Source organism: Orcinus orca, chromosome 7 (assembly GCF_937001465.1).
Source record: "Orcinus orca chromosome 7, mOrcOrc1.1, whole genome shotgun sequence".
Taxonomy (NCBI): domain Eukaryota; kingdom Metazoa; phylum Chordata; class Mammalia; order Artiodactyla; family Delphinidae; genus Orcinus; species Orcinus orca.
In genome coordinates this window covers 20,153,538-20,168,926 of record NC_064565.1, presented here as the reverse complement: position 1 = coordinate 20,168,926, position 15,389 = coordinate 20,153,538, and the positions used below count along the sequence as shown (strand labels likewise).

General features: G+C 34.5%; 1 protein-coding gene across 3 annotated transcripts in view; it reads left to right on the top strand.

Annotated features, from left to right (window-relative positions):
• DPP10 (dipeptidyl peptidase like 10) overlaps nucleotides 1-15,389 on the top strand; it is a 1,290,245-nt gene that overhangs the window by 1,245,385 nt on the left and 29,471 nt on the right. The window lies entirely within an intron of this gene.

Below are 15,389 nucleotides of genomic sequence, written 5' to 3'. Positions count from 1 at the left end.
ACGCACAGTGCTGTCTAGCAGATCTCTAGAACTTATTCATCTTGCATGACTGAAACTTTATACCCATTGAAAAGCAACTCCCCATCCCTCCTCCCTCCAGCCCCTGGCAACCACCATTCTACTCTCTGCTTCTATGAATCTGACTATTTTAGATGCCTCATGTAAGTGGAATCATGCAGTATTTGCCCTTCTGTGACTGGTTGTTTCACTTAGCATGATGTTTTTAAAGTACATCCATGTTTTCACAGGTAAGCCTTATGTTTTCTATTAGTCCTTGATGCAGCATTGAGGAAACATTTATTTCCATTGTTGAAAACATTTGTTATATTTATATTACTCTTACCAGTTTTCCTTCCTGGATTTAAGGTCAGCAGGAGGCCACTCCTGTCCTCAGAAAAACCTGACTCTTAAGTTTTTCCAACTTGGAATTGAATTCATTCATACTTTCTATGAGATTATATTGTGACTATATACTACTGGGCACAGAGGCCTCTAACATCTATTGGTTAACTAACTTGATATTGATGTAGAATTGTATTCCTGAGAGTTATTAGTTATTTTCCTTATTAAGAACACAGCCAACATATTGCTATGACTGTGCTTAAAATTGTCTACAATTGTTCAGACCCTTTTTGGAAGAGTAGAATAGAAAATAACATTACTTGTTATGACTATTGAATGTGGACAGTAAGTATTCAGTCTGCGGAATCCAACTGCCTGGCTTCAAATTCCAGTTTTGTCATTTGCTAACAGTGTGTCCTTGAACAAGTTACATAACCTCTTGTGAGGTTCAGCTTTTCCAAATATAAAATGAGCATTATAATCCAGCCTATGTTTTAAGGCTGCTTTTTAGATTAAATGAAATAACATATAAAATGCCTAGCACATGTGAGTCTTATAATTATTGTGATTATAATTCATTCTTTTTTATATAGATTGCACTGATTTAGATCTTTTGATAAATAGAAGCAATTTGTCATTTCATTTTAATAAGCCAAATAATACAGAAAATACAATACTTAATATTTTCACTCACTCCAGTGTTTATTCCTAACTCTAATACCTTGAGCTATCTTTGTTTCTTATGCCAGGACCTTTCTCCTTTGTCCCTAATAGCCAGAGGCCCTGAAATTTCTTGGTATCTTCCTGAGGAAGTTCTTATTTGCTCTTTTCTTATCTTAACTCCTTCTCCTGTATCTTCTCTTTCACTTAGTTGTCTTTAGTGTTTTTTTTTTAATCGAAGTATAATAAATTTTAATTGATTTACAATGTTTCAGTTATACAGCAAAGTGATTCAGTTAATCTATTATAAATATACTTAATCTATTTTATATATATATATATATATATATATATTTTATACATAGTGTATATATGTTTATCCCAAACTCCTAATTTATCCGTCCTCCCCCATTTCCCCTTTGGTAACCATAAGTTTGTTTTCTATGTCTGTGAGTCTATTTCTGTTTTGTAAATAAGTTCATTTTTATCATTTTTTAAGATTCCATGTATAAGTGATAGGGTATGATATTTGTCTTTCTCTGTCTGACTTCATTTAGTACGATAATCTTTAGGTCCATCCATGTTGTTGCACATGGCATTATTTCATTCATTTTTGTGACTGAGTATTCAATTCCTATTTGAACTGTATGTGTGATTTATTGGGGAAATATCTCAGGCACTAAAATGAGAAAAAACTGAAAATAAAATTCTCAACCTCGTGTTCTCTCTCAGTCATATCTCCTTTTGGGAAAAGGGATTGTTCTTTTTATTCACTGAGAAATGAGGCTTCTCAGGGAAAGGAACTCTACAAGGCATCCTTCCTTGAAGCATGACTTACATATGCAGTTGGATGTGTAGACAGTTCTTCCCATTCACATATCCACTGGCTCCACAGTGTGTCAGATTTTGGGGGAAAAAGTAGCCCCCAAAGCTACTGTAGCCTTGAGTCAGAGAAGCCAACTGGCTTGTCCTGCCATCAGATTTGTGCTTTGGTCTGGGTGATTTTTAGTTCATAAGAAGAATATAAGGAATTGCACAACACTCAACTCTCTTATTAGAAAGGAATAGTCAAGTGTTTTTTAGAGGCAGGAGAGTAGAGTAAAGGTACTGGCTTAGGAGTCAGGTAGGCCTGGGTTCAAATCTCAGCTCAAAGATTTACCAGTACATTGCTTAATTTTCCTAAGCTTCAGTTTCCTTATAAATAAATTGAAGACAAAAACATGGACTAATATATATCAACATGTCACCATAGTGTCTAGAAGAGAATAAACATTTGCAGTTGGTGTTTAATAAATTGTAACCATAAACATAGTTATTATTAGAAGTAGTAGTCATTTTAATATTTAAAAGTATCAATATAAACATTTAATAATATATTTTAGCATCCATAAAATTATTTAATAGACATTACTAAAGAAGATAAAATAATATAGTTAGGCCTATAGAGTTTAATTTGCCACTTTTTTGTTGAAAAGAAGAATAAAAGTGAGTATTAATTCATTAGTTTTCATTTGTTTTTATATGCTGATTATACTAAATATTAATTTAATTTATCCAAATTCCTTGATTTTTAGAGGTAAATTCTCAGAAGTTTCACAGAATATGACTTACAAAGCCAAACAGGATTTTTTTCTTTTTTGATTCTATATTTATATAAAATGATCGATTGCTTTAAGCTACATGATCATTCCTAAAATATTTATGCTTGGAAAGCCATATAGGTCAGAATGGCTTAAGTGTAAAGTGTCTTTTACCTGTTTTTTAGAAGGTTTATAATTTAAGGGTATTTTTTTTCTTAAGATTAAGTACTGTGTTCAGTTATAAGTGGACTCCACACTCGAAAAAAGAAAATAATAATAAATGTCTTTTTTTCCCTAAATGGACAATTTGACAGTGAAGAATAGTAAATAAACTAATATCTAAATGAGGCTAAGAGAGGATTTAGTGATTTTGTTGTCACTACTTTATTGCTATTCTGTGCAGTGCATCTAGTACCTGACAGGCTGTGAGTCACTTCTTCATCTATAGAGATGGGTTCGCGTCCAGGAAATTCTATAGTGAATGCATGAGTTGGAGACTGGCTGCAGCAATCTGAGGAGGTGAAGGAAGATTGGCCTTGAAGAAAGTAGCCTCTGGCTATCAGGAATCATCTTTCTGCTAAATTTTCATTATGGAACCTCAGAAGAAATGGTCCTTTGAGGACCTCTCTGTGAGTTTTCTGAAACTCAAACCTAATTTCATGATATTGAAAGTACAAGTGAATCAATGGCAACCAAATATTTTACTGTAATAGAAAATCTAAGAAGCATTGCCACTACAACTGTTTCTCAGTGGCCTCAACTTACAGTAGCCTCTGTGGGGTCATGACCCCTTTTTCTTTTTTTACTCCTATTGTCCTTTCTCCAGTCTTTCTCCTTAACGTTATATTGAGTACTTAAGAACCCAGTAGTCTATATTCACGTTCATACCTATTCTATATGCATCTAGTCTATACTATATATACTATATCCATCTATATCCATTTCAGCATGTATCTCCTTGAATTATTGTTTCTTATGTTATTCTTATTTTCTACTCCTATATATGTAACTTAGTACAATACAAATTTACCGTGTTGCTTTTATGTGCAAGAAGCTGTGCTGATGGCTCAAATGGCATCTTGAAATCTGCAATCTTTTCTTAGATTTGTGTTATCTCCGCAATACCTAGCACACATGGTGGAAACTTATGAAAACTTACTAACTAATCTGTAATTCTTTTAATAGTGCAAGACTGAAGATTACTTGAGAGAGAGCCTACAGTTATAGATGTTTATTTGATAAATTAATATAAATCTAAAGGCCTAGAGCCTGATAGGAAACAATCTAAACAGATATACTGTTATTAGAGATGAAAGGTGTTTTCTCTGTTCACTGTGTTCCTGAAGACGAGCATATCAAGCTGAGTTTCATTCAGTACCAAGGAATCATCATGTCTTCCCATTTCATACCCTTTCATGTTCAACTTATCCATGCCACCCTTGGCACAGGTGTAACGCAGAGAGGCAGTGACTGTTCAACACATTACATTAGTTTCCAGAATGCAACATCCTTTATCATGCCCTTATGACTTAGTCTCATCTTGCTGAATTCATCTTCCTTGAAATCCTAATGAATTCTTTTTTTTTTTTTTTTTTGTAGTACGCGGGCCTCTCACTGCTGTGGCCTCTCCCGTTGCGGAGCACAGGCTCCAGACGCACAGGCTCATTGGTCATGACTCACGGGACCAGCCACTCCGCGGCATGTGGGATCTTCCCGGACCGGGGCACGAACCCGTGTCCCCTGCATCGGCAGGCGGACTCTCAACCACTGCGCCACCAGGGAAGCCCCCCTAATGAATTCTTGATAATCCATCAAGTCTTATCTTCCTGAAGCTTTCTTTCACCCTCTTCATCAGCCCATCTATATCCTATAACGATCTCCAATCTATGCCTCCTCCTACAGGGACAGCCTTCTGTTCAAAGTCTTTCCATATTTCTTGAATCATATTGATCATATTGTTACTTTTCCCACTTTACCCCAATTTCGTAGGATGTTTTTATATACTATTTAGGGAATTTCTGACTCCCACTAGATTTTGCACCAATGTTTCTGAAGGAAAAATCCACGGTCTAGAAGTGAGTATTTAGAGAAACAATTTATAGAATGGCTTATGAATATTTCAGCATCTTAAGAAAATAGAAATGTTAGAAATCTTTATTTTAACATAGTAATATATTCCATGTATTAAACAATGCCTTATTCATTTATGTCTTCCTCACAGCAACTAGTTTTTGCAGAGTTGCTCCACAAATTTGTGTTGAGTGAAGAGATTGACAATGGCCAGAAATCAGATGAATATGGTTATTACTACAGTTTACTACAGTTTCCTACTAAGCCATTTTAACTGGAGAGCATTATTCATTTTTATCTAGATATTTTCATCATTTAGTCAATGTTATTCATATCAGAGTCCTAGGACTTGGTCATCTTAATGGAAGTAAGCTGTTTGCCAGCTCTTTTTGTATAGTTATTCTGTTAAAAAGCAGGGTATAATTGGTACATTCATAGTGAGCGAAATTATCCAGCTACTCATCTTCAGCAGTCAAGTTAACATCACTACTTTTTTCATACACACATTTTCCTTTCAAAAAACAATATGGATATTATTTAAAATGTCGAATAACATTAGGTTCTTGGGACCATAGTGTCTTGTCTTGACCTTTGAACCAATGGAGTCCTCCAAGAGCCCACACTCTTCTTCAAGTCCCACACCAGGCATAGAGCATAACTGGACAAGTCAATTCTAATCTGTCACTCTGCTCTCTACCTACATAGTAATGTATTGCTATATCCTCTCTCTTTCAGTTTCTTTTCCACTCTGCTGCTAGAGTGAACTTTGTGAGATCCATATCTGAAAATGTGGCTCTGCTGGGAAAAATCCTCTCATTATTGTTCTCCAATTGATTAAAAGTTCACATTTCCTAACACAGCATACAAAAGTCTTCATCTGTTTCCCACATATCTCTCCATCTTCATCTGGCTCCACCCACCCTCTAAAGAGACATTTAGTGCTCTAGATATTTTTAAAAACTGTTTTAAAAATGAAATACCAGGGGCTTCCCTGGTGGCGCAGTTGTTGAGAGTCTGCCTGCCGATGCAGGGGACACGGGTTCGTGCCCCGGTCCGGGAGGATCCCACATGCCGCGGAGCGGCTGGGCCCGTGAGCCATGGCCGCTGAGCCTGCGCGTCCGGAGCCTGTGCTCCGCAACGGGAGAGGCCACAACAGTGAGAGGCCCGCGTACCGCAAAAAAAAAAAAAAAAGAAATACCAGCTTCTCAATCATTTCTCTGTGTCTTTTTCCACAGTCTCCCAGTAACCTTAGTTTCTATTAAGACTTCGAGATGTATTTTTACATAATTCTATACACACCTCTGTTATAACATGAAACCACACCAGATTACATATATTTACTTTGCTGTCTCTTCTTTTAAACTATAAACTCATTGCTGATAACAACCCTTTTTGTATTGTTTTACCTTAACACAGTGCTTAGAGCATTATTTATGTTCATAAAATATTCACAGAATGAATGAATAAATGAATGTATGAATGAGTGAATATATGAATGAAGGAATACATGAATGAATAAACAAAGAAATCAATCAACCCTGAGTTAGTCATCAGGAATGAGTTAAATCAAAGTAGAGAAAAAGAGAAGTAAATTATGAGAGTTTATAATGTGTTAAATCAGCCTTTAGGATGAGTCAAGTTTTCTGCAGTTTAGTTTTTCTCAGAAAAACGAGGTGTTTCTCATTTCTCTTAAAATCTTTCTGGATAAAGCTAAATAATGATTGGTTTTCATGCTATCTTTTTACTGTTTCTCTCTTACATTTGATTATTGAGATTATCTTCTTAAAATTATAGGATTTAATAATAGCTACCGTTTATTAAGTGTTTATTGTACAAGGGGCATCATGCTAAGGATATATAAATGCCATCTTTAATTCTTACAGAGACCAAGTGAGGTAAATATCACTTTCCTCAGTTTAATACAAGGAAGCTATGACTAAAATATGGCATGAATATTAACTCCAAGGTCATGGGCAGGACAAAATTAGTGTTTGAACTCAAAGGTTTTTTCAATTTATTTTTCAGATCAAAAAGCTCTGCTGTTTCTATTACACAATACTCTACTTACATATTGCATTGCATGATAAATATTATTGGAAGATTATCAAAAATGCTGTCCAGAATCAATAGGGACTTCTCTAAAACCAAATTCATATAACCTTTCGTTCTTCCCACTTAACAGTTTGTGATAATCTCTAGAATGTAACATTTTCCACCTGTACCATGTTAATGCTTTGGTGTAAAATAAAGATTATAAAGGACATATTGTGGGATTGGGATTGACATATATACACTACTATGTATAAAATAGGTAACTAATGAGAACCTACTGTATAGCACAGGGAATTCTGCTCAATGCTCTGTGGTGACTTAAATGGGAAGGAAATCCAAAAAAGAGGGGATGTACGTATACGTATAGCTGATTCACTTTGCTGTACAGCAGAAACTAACACAACATTGTAAAGCAACTATACTCCAATAAAAAGTTAATTTAAAAAAACCATGAGTAAGTTCCTAGATAGTCCACGTGAAAGATCAAATTCTCAATCCACACTATTTCATAAAATTCCAAATTCTAATCAGAGGGTTCACTTTATGGGAAGTCTTTACTCTCTTCACTTACTACATGGATTCATAGACTTTTGAGCAGATCAGATTGTTAGAAGTAAGTTTGTTTTGTTTCCCAAGAGTAAAGACACACATATTCCAAAATTTCTATAACATTATTTGATTATCCACTTGTTCATGCCAAATACATACCCATTTCACTCTCAGTTTCTTACAAAGATAACACATTTGCTAGATGTAAATGGACAAGAGAGATAGCTAGTACTTGTCTCAGTGAGTCATTACTGCTTTGCCATGTAAGGGGGGTCAAACTTTAAATTTTAAGTTTCTGACTTTTCTCATTCTTGTTCATGTTGCTCATTTAAGTGAATGTAAAATGTACTCACACTGTAATACCCAGGAAATGATGAAGAGAAAAGACAGTGGCATTTAATCTTGGTAATGGAAGGAGGGAAGGTGATCATTACTTTTTATATTATTCTTGAACAGATTAGAGCTTGTTCTTTCACAGTTTATAGATAATGCCTCTTAATGTCAGTATTAATTTCTTAGTACTGTTTAAAACTGTACACACTCAAAGTTGATGTATTAAGAAAATGTCACAGGGAAAAAAAATTCTAAATTTACAAAAATGTGTATGTAATATGTAAGACATAATATTCTCTTGACTATTCTTTTAAATTGATAGATTTATGTACATATACTAGTATAAAAATATATAGTCACTTCTATGACTTACATATTTATACTATTTTAGCTCTTTTCCTCTCTTAATACAGGTCTCAGATATTAATGGTTTCATATGAATGACATGAATGATGTGATATGGTTTCATATGAATAATGTCAATTGATTACCTTTTTGAAACATACAAGTATATTCTATATTTAAAGATATGCTTCCGAGTGCTTTTCATAAGAAATGTTTCCTAATTCTGTTTTTTTTTTTTTTTGGTTTGGATGGTCACATATTAAGTCATAAATGTAAGGGTATAACTATATTAGATCATTCTTTTCTTCTGTTTTAATTATTTATTTTTTTCTGAAATCTATGATAGAAGAAAACATTAACTATGTTACTAATTTGGCATGTCTTTGAAAGGTTAAACTAAGGATACTGAACATGATGTTTTTCTCCTTTGGTAATCCAACAAAGCCCCAAGCTGAAGGAGTGCATCAGTGACATTATGTTACTTATTCATAGTTAGCACTACAGTTATTATTATTTCTGTTTAACTAACACAATAATGTAAGCTAAGATTAAAATTACCTGTGTTTATGTAGCCACATTTTTCAGTTGATAAATTGACATTTAGAATCCAGCTAAAGGATTCTAGTTAGGGAAAATGTATTGTATAATCACCATGTATTATTGAAGGTGAATGATGCCCTATGATAAAATGAAGGTTCAAAGTTTGTATATAATTAGTATCCATCCCTATATTATAAATCCATTGCAATCCATGATATACATCCTATGTATTGTATGCCTCAATGTTACACTCAAAACATTCTCATGCTGAATTGTATTCTGCTTTAGAAAATGAAAGGAGTTCTCTGGGGCTCTAGTGGTTAGAACTTGGCACTTTCACTGCCTTGGCCCCGGGGTTCAACCCATGGTTGGGGCACTAAGATCCCACAAGCCGTGCAGCACACACACACACACACAAAATGGAAAATGAAGAAATATGAGATTGTTGTGAAGATTGCCATCAGCTTCTTATTTTAATATACACATACTTCTATTTCTTTTGGAATATACCCATATTCCTTAAGCCAGCATGTAGAATATTTTCCATTATAATATCTAAAGCAGACCTTTTGCATAAAAGATTTACATAACAATTACATTCACATAAAGAATGAGGTAGAGTCTCCTGTCGATCTGTTTATACAATGTGCTGAACTGTCTTTTGACTGTGAGTGATTTAGGTGTCAGTGTCTCAAAGGCAGGGGGTGGATGAAGGGCTTTCTAGCTCAGTGATTACAGAACCATCCCCAGCAACTGAAAATAAAGATCAACAAACCCCTTTCTCTTTCGACCTCCTCAACCACTCTGTTAGAAATTATCCCAAATGGAAATTGGCCAACAAATAAGAATGCATGTAGTAAGACTTCGACGGTAGGGATGATTAGGAGATTGGAACTTCCATTTTATTGCACAATTTCTGTCTACAAGACGTCCCTGAGGCCCTTTTCTGTTGGTTCTCTTCTGATCATTTTATGTGCTGTCTAAGATGTTTATCCCGAGGTTAATTTTGTGTGGATAATACTAACAGTCCATTTTGGGGTTTTGTAGTTGGCTCATTAATATCCGTGCTGTTTAACATTTCAACCTGTGTTCCGATAAGCTCTTCATTCTTTGGCTTCCTATATCAATATAAATAACTTGATTTAAAGAACTGAATTCTGTTTTTTTCCATTGCTCTAATGATAAGTTTTATGCAGTTTTTATATCATGCTAAGGAACAATCTCTAGCTTCTATTCAAGAGAAATCAAAGAGCAAAATAGAATTGAATTTCCTTCCAGACAAGGAAGAATGCCTTTAGCAGACAGAAATTGACCCTGATATGTGGAAGGCTATTCTACTAAAAATCGAAGAAGGAAAAGAAGAGAAGTGAGAAGAGCAGTAGGGTAAGGATGAAAAAAGATGCAGTTTTATTAACACAAAATACCCTCCCAAATTTGAGATCAAATTTTGATCAAGAAAAAATATTAAATTTATTGTCTGAGCAGCTTCTTGAATATAAAGAAAACTATTGGAAAAAAAATAATGCCTCAAAAAAATAAAAAGACCTAATATCTATGTCATAAGTTCTATAAATCAGAAAAGTATACGAGGGTAACATTCTCTTGTTTTAGTGGTTCCAGAAGAAGTATATATCTGTGGAATCAAAAGAAAGAATTTACACATACAGAGACACACAAATTACACTCAGATGCATAATCACATGTGACTATGTGTAGAAAGAAATCAATTACACAGAAAAAACCAAATAGATACATATTCATTCATTCTAAGTTAACTGAAAGACCCACCCACTGTGAAAAGTAGAACACTTTTACTGCAACTGAATTTTTCGTCCTTTGGACTGAGCCAAATAAGAAAAACTTGATTTTTATAATATAAAAGCTCAGGACTTATCACTGCAGAGTTGCCTAGGGATGGCCAGGTTTGGGAGCTCAGCTTCCTTGAGAGGAATGGAAGATGAAACAGTCAAGTCCCATAGCGTTGACCAGAACATTGGGTTAATAATATTTAACAAACTACAAACTGGACACTTTGCTAAGCAATTTTTATATATATATATATATTATTTTATTTAATATTTACCATAACTCTACTAGGTAGACACTATTACTATCATCTTCCACACCAAAGCAAACTTAGGCATAGGGAAGGGAAGGCACTTGTCAAAGCCACTGGGCCTGGGCTCAACTCATTTTGGTTTTACGAACGTATTCTGTACCCTTTTCATGGTAACACTCTCACATCACTATAAGGTTCAGGTCATTAATATAGGCAATATTTTCTAAAAAGTTTAACATGGGAAAGATCTATGAATGCAAGTATATGAACACAGGTGATGGAGGATAACACAACTTGAGAATTTGTTTGATAAGCCTAACTTTCTATGTATTATCAGGTAGACCACGGGGTCTGGTTAGAGGCATAAATAAACTTGTCCATATCAAACGCTTCCCTAGTTGTAACTCCATGGAAATTAATTCAGCCAAAATTTATATGTAAACAAACCAGGGATCAGAAACTTGCAGGTTATATTATATTATGATATTCCTAATGGAAGAAGATGGGGATGTGAACAAGAAACTGTTCTCTGACAGAAAAAAAGAATGTTATTTCTTATATGATGTAGTATATATATGAAAAAACTCATTCCACCAATCTGCATGTAGGACAATCCTTCCATGAGAGGGAAGTCTATGGATAATAAAATGAGAAATAGAAGGAATTGGCCAAGAAGCCCTTGACCAATGTATGTTTCTGCATGTATTGATATATATTGCTTGAAACAGGATAGATTTCATTAGCTTTTAGATGTACTTACGTTATAACTAAGTCATCGCTGAATATAAATTTTTATAAATTTCAGGTTAAGACAAGACAAATATTGTGTCACTCTACTCATGTCAAACTCATGTTCTATTGTGAAATGAGTTCTCTCCTAAAGAACAAAATCAAAAGCGCTGACAATTCGTTTTCCCTAAGAATGTACTGTGATGCAGCTCTCTGCAGCATCAGTTTCTTTTCCCTTATCTGGCCTTTCATTCTGTCTGTCACCCTTCTTTCCACACTCTTTTTTAGTTTACTATCTCTAAAATAAAATTGCAACACAGCTCTCCCTGAGTCTAGCTCTTATCTAGCACTTATGCAGCTGAAGTTGGTCTATTCTAAGCCTAAAAAGAGCAAAGAACCAAGATGACAAGCAATTTTCTCTGTCCCCTCCTTCCACAACCCAGTAGACACAGATACCCAGCTGTTGTATAGCAGTTTTGAAATTCTGCCGTGTAGGAAAAAAAAAACATTCTGCCATTCAGTAGATCACTCATGGAAAGTTCTCTCACTGGTAAATATTTTCCTTGTTTATCTAGCCAAAGTTTTCGTGGTAAGGAAAAGGCTTTTAAAAATGTACTCTACGTGATCTTAACTATTTACAACACATTATTCTATAATGAAAACAATAAATGAAGATAAAAAGAGCATATAATTGCCAGAGTAACTCAGCATATTGATAACAAAGTCAAAACCTATCCCTTCTGAACGTAAATCCAGCTCTTTTCATGAATTTAAATAGCATTTTGTGAACCTGACCAAACGTACTCCGAACAAATCTCTTCACTTTAATTCAGTTTTTGACATAGATGATGTTTTGTTATGTCATAAAGAAGTGGCTTGTTTTGTCATTTTAAAGGTCTATTGAATTTTGTGTGTTTTGCTCAGCCTTTTTTCTTTATTTCATTATTTGCTTATATCATGTTCTCTTCATCCACGCAGAGACATTGAGTGTTCAAGGTATTAAAACAGATGTGAACTCTACCCTCAAAGACCTTAACTTCTAAGAAAAGTTTCGTCTTAAGTTGATTTTGCTGCCTGTGTTAGGAAGTGGACACATTTCATATTGCTGTGACCTTTTCACTGCTTAAAACACATGGAATTTTTCTTTTCATACAACTTTCAACAAAATTGTGTGTCCCTATTCTCAACCTTGAAACACTGTTCTTTATATGTCCCCAGAGATTTCTGAGACAGAGAGAGTAAAGCAAAACCATATCAAAAAAAGGATGCGGCAGACACTCAGAGGAAAACAGAGGAGGCACATGAATGGGAGCTCACCAATTCTGCATGGCCAATACATACACGAGTTGTGATACCCATTTATTATATGATGGATGATTTGGTTTACAGTACCTTCCTTGTAGTCATCCCTACAGCCATATATCGTTTCCTACTTCATCAAATAAGTAATATTTTCTTGCCTTTATTTGTTGAAAAAAATTTCTGGTGAACACTTTGTGAAAAATCTCCCCCTTGCTTCTGCAAGTCTCTGGCTTGTTTCTTATACAGGCAGTGCTTACCATCATAACCCATGTTCTAATTGATATTGAAATAGATATGCCTGTATTCTGCACCAAAAAAGAAAGAACAACACACCCAGCTAGACAGAGAAATGGGTTAAAATTATTGGCTGATAATAGATTATAACATTTTGTGTTCTAACACTGAAAGCAGGTGAAGCAGAGCAAATGAATGAAATTGTATATTTTTCCTGGGTATTGCGAGCATGAGTAAGGAATTGAGTTTTTGCTTTGAAAAATCTATAATCACCTATTAATCATAAGTTTGAAAAATGTGCCTTATTTTAAACTATATTTTTTCTTTTCTTTTTTTATTGAAGCATAATTGATTTACAGTATTGTGTTAGTTTCAGGTATACAGCATAGCGACTCAAGTTTTTTGCCGATTATGTATCATTATAAGTTATTGTAAGATATTGGGTATAATTCCCTGTGCTATACAGTAATTCCAGGTTGCTCATCTATTTTATGTATGGTAGTTTCTATCTGTTAATCCCATACTTCTAATTTGTCCCTCCCTCTCTCTCCCCTTTAGTAATCGTAAGTTTGTTTTCTATGTCTGTGAGTCTATTTCTGTTTCATATATAGATTTATTTGTATTTTTTTTTAGATTCCAAATATAAGTGATATCACATAGGGTTTGTCTTTGTCTAACTTACTTCGCTAAGCATACTATTTTCTAGGTCCATCCACGTTGCTGCAAATGGCAATATTTCACTCTTTTTTATGGCTCAGTAATATTGCATCCTATATACAAACCACACCTTCTTAAGCCAATCAACTGCTGATGGGCACTTGGGTGGCTTCCATGCCTTGGCTATTGTAAATAGTGCTGCTATGAAAATTGGGGTGCATGTATCTTTTGGAATTATGGTTTCCTTTGGATATATGCCCAGGAGTGGGATTGCTGGATGATATGGTAGTTCTATTTTTAGTTTTTTAAGGGACCTGTATACTATTTTCCATAGTGGCTGCACCAATTTACATTCCCACCAACAGTGTACAAGGGTTCTCCTTTCTTCACGCCCTCTCCAGCATTTATTGTTTGTAGATTTTTTGATGATGGCCATTCTGATTGGTGTGTGGTGATACCTCATTGTGGTTTTGATTTGAATTTCTCTAATAATTAGTGATGTTGAGCATCTTTTCATGTAGCCTGTTAGCCATCTGTATGTCTTCTTTGGAAAAAATGTCTAGTTAGGTCTTTTGCCCATTTTTTTGATTGGGTTGTTTTGGTTTGGTTTTTTGAGCTGTTTGTATATTTTGGATATTAACCCCTTGTCGGTCGCATTGTTTGCAAATATTTTCTCTCACTCAGTAGGTTGTCTTTTCATTTTGTTAAAGGTTTCCTTTGCTGTGGAGAAGCTTTTAAGCTTGATTAAATCCCATTTGTTTATTTTTGCTTTTATTTCTTTTGCCTTGAGAGACTGATCTAAGAAAATATTGGTATGATTTATGTCAAAGCGTGTTTTGCTTATGTTCTCTTCCAGGAGTTTTATGGTGTCATGTCTTACATTTAGATCTTTAAACAATTTCAGGTTTATTTTTGCATATGGTATGAGGGAATATTCTAAATTTCATTGTTTTACATGTAGCTGTCCAGCTTTCCCAACACCACATGTCGAAAAGACTGTCCTTTCTCAACTGTATATTCTTGCCTACTTTGTTGAAGATGAATTGACTATAGGTGCATGGGTTTATTTCTAGGCTTTCTTGCCTTAGTAACTAACAACACGCTGATAATTGCTCCAAAGGATCTGTTGATTGCACTTTTTAATTTTCTTATGAACCTTTGGTATCTTTGACCATCTAGAAAATGGAAGTCCCCTTGGTATAACAGCTCCTACTGCATGGTATAATATCTTGATCCATAGATATTTCTCAATTTAATTACTGGCCAAAATCTTTTATATAGTTTTCCATTTTGAACTATAAGGAAATATGCTCAGTATAAGTAAAAGTGACTTCAAACAAAAGAGTAATAGTAACAGTTTCTATTGTTCAGTAAATCTAATAATAATCTTATATTGCTTACTATATTTCACAAAGTATTTTCAAATACATTATGCCATTTAATGCTTATGAAACACTTTGAGGAAAACAAGACAGTGTTTTACCATTATTAAAGATAAGGAAACTGAGTCTTAGTGTTTTAGTATCTTCCCTATCTATGTTCAGAGTGAAATTGGGACTTAAACTGTCATATTTTTACTCAGCTTAAATGTTGAAGTTAATGCTGTATCTTGTCCTCTGTGAATCATATTCTGTTTTCTAATATTTGCAATAAATCCCCAAGCTTCAAAGTACAGGATTTATTAAGCTTTTTAAGGTCCTTCCATTTTAAACTTCACTGGAGTCTACTTTCCCTGAAACTGTCTAGTTCAACAAGCATTCTCTATGTTCTCCATGCACCAGAAAGTGTGCCACGCATGATTCATGCTATTTCTCAAATGGTACACAAGTTACATCAGTATCATCTGGGAATGTGGAAAAAATAGCCATTTCAGACTTCATTCTGAACTAGGCAATTGGAATTCTAGGCAAAAGCACATGGAAATGTGTAGTAACAAC